This window comes from Protobothrops mucrosquamatus, unplaced genomic scaffold, assembly GCF_001527695.2.
Source record: "Protobothrops mucrosquamatus isolate PMUCROS unplaced genomic scaffold, P.Mucros_1.0 scaffold454, whole genome shotgun sequence".
In the NCBI taxonomy this organism is placed as follows: Eukaryota; Metazoa; Chordata; class Lepidosauria; order Squamata; family Viperidae; genus Protobothrops; species Protobothrops mucrosquamatus.
Genome location: NW_015386777.1, coordinates 22,707 through 23,207, shown reverse-complemented (window position 1 = coordinate 23,207; position 501 = coordinate 22,707).

Here is a 501-nt window from a genome sequence, read left to right as displayed (position 1 = left end):
CTTCTTCTTCTTCTTCTTCTTCTTCTTCTTCTTCTTCTTCTTCTTCTTCTTCTTCTTCTTCTTCTTCTTCTTCTTCTTCTTCTTCTTCTTCTTCTTCTTCTTCTTCTTCTTCTTCTTCTTCTTCTTCTTCTTCTTCTTCTTCTTCTTCTTCTTCTTCTTCTCTCCCCAAAAGACAAAATGATGATGGAATCCTTGGGATGTTCCTGATGTGGATCAAATCTTACTGGGTGAAGACTAACAGGACAATCAAGTTTTGGACTTAATTCATATCAAGTGATTTGATTGTGTGCCATCAGATTAGTGTCAACTCCTAGCCATCCCATAGATAAATTTTCACCAAGATAATCTGATCCTTCAGGTCTTCCAAAAGTGCATCCATCACCACTATCTTCTTTTTCCTTCCACCTTTCCCAGCATCAGAGCCTTTTCCAGAGAGCTGGAAATGTGTCCAAAGTTGGATTATTTGGGGGTTGATGTATTTAATTATCTTCTTTGTTTGTG